Here is a 1,253-nt window from a genome sequence, read left to right on the forward strand (position 1 = left end):
ACACAGAGAGAATGAGAGACAAAGACAGAGTGCGGCAGAGAGTGCGGCAGAGAGAGTGCGGCAGAGAAAGGGCGGCGCGCGACAGGGAAAGGGCGAGGGCGACAGGGAAAGGGTGACAGGGAAAGGGTGAGGGCAACACAGGGAGAGGGTGACACTGGGAGAGGGTGACACTGGGAGAGGGTGACACACACTCACAGACACACACTCACAGACACATACACTCACAGACACATACACTCACAGACACATACACTCACAGACACACACACTCAGACACACACACTCACAGACACACACAAACACTCCCAGACACACACACTCACTCACACAAACACTCATAGACACAAACACTCACAGACACATACACTCACAGACACATACACTCACAGACACATACATTCACAGACACATACACATACACTCACAGACACATACACTCACAGACACATACACTCACAGACACATACACTCACAGACGCAAACACTCACAGACACAAACACTCACAGACACATACACTCACAGACACACACTCATAGACACATACACTCACAGACACACTCACAGACACTCACTCACACACTCACAGACACATACACTCACAGACACATACACTCACAGACACATACACTCACACAGGCAGACACACACTCACAGACACTCACAGACACATACACTCCCACAGGCAGACACACATCCACAGACACTCACAGACACTCACCACCACTCACACACACCACACACACTCACACACACTCACACACACAGACATACACAGACACACACAGACTACAAGAAATGGAACCGGGAGTCCCACTCACCAGAGGTATGTGGTATCTTGGGCCTGGGGGGCGACATCGAGGTCTGCGGGAGACATTGTGGGCCTGCGGGGGACATCGGGCAACATTGGGGGGCTTGCGGGGGATATCGGGGGTATGTGGGGGCCTGCGGGGAACATCGGGCGACATTGGGGGGCCTGGGGGGAAATGGAGTGCACGTGGGGGCCTGCGGGGAACATCAGGCGACATTGTGGGCCTGCGGGGGAAATGGAGTGCACGTGGGGGCCTGCGGGGGACATCGGCGACATTGGGGGGCTTGCGGGGGAAATCAGGGGTATGTGGGGGCCTGTGGGGAACATCGGGCAACATTGGGCGGCCTGCGGGGGAAATGGAGTGCACGTGGGGGCCTGCGGGGGACATCGGAGAGACATTGGGGGGCCTGCGGGGGAAATGGAGTGCACGTGGGGGCCTGCGGG

Source organism: Ascaphus truei, unplaced genomic scaffold (assembly GCF_040206685.1).
Source record: "Ascaphus truei isolate aAscTru1 unplaced genomic scaffold, aAscTru1.hap1 HAP1_SCAFFOLD_399, whole genome shotgun sequence".
Classification (NCBI taxonomy): Eukaryota; Metazoa; Chordata; class Amphibia; order Anura; family Ascaphidae; genus Ascaphus; species Ascaphus truei.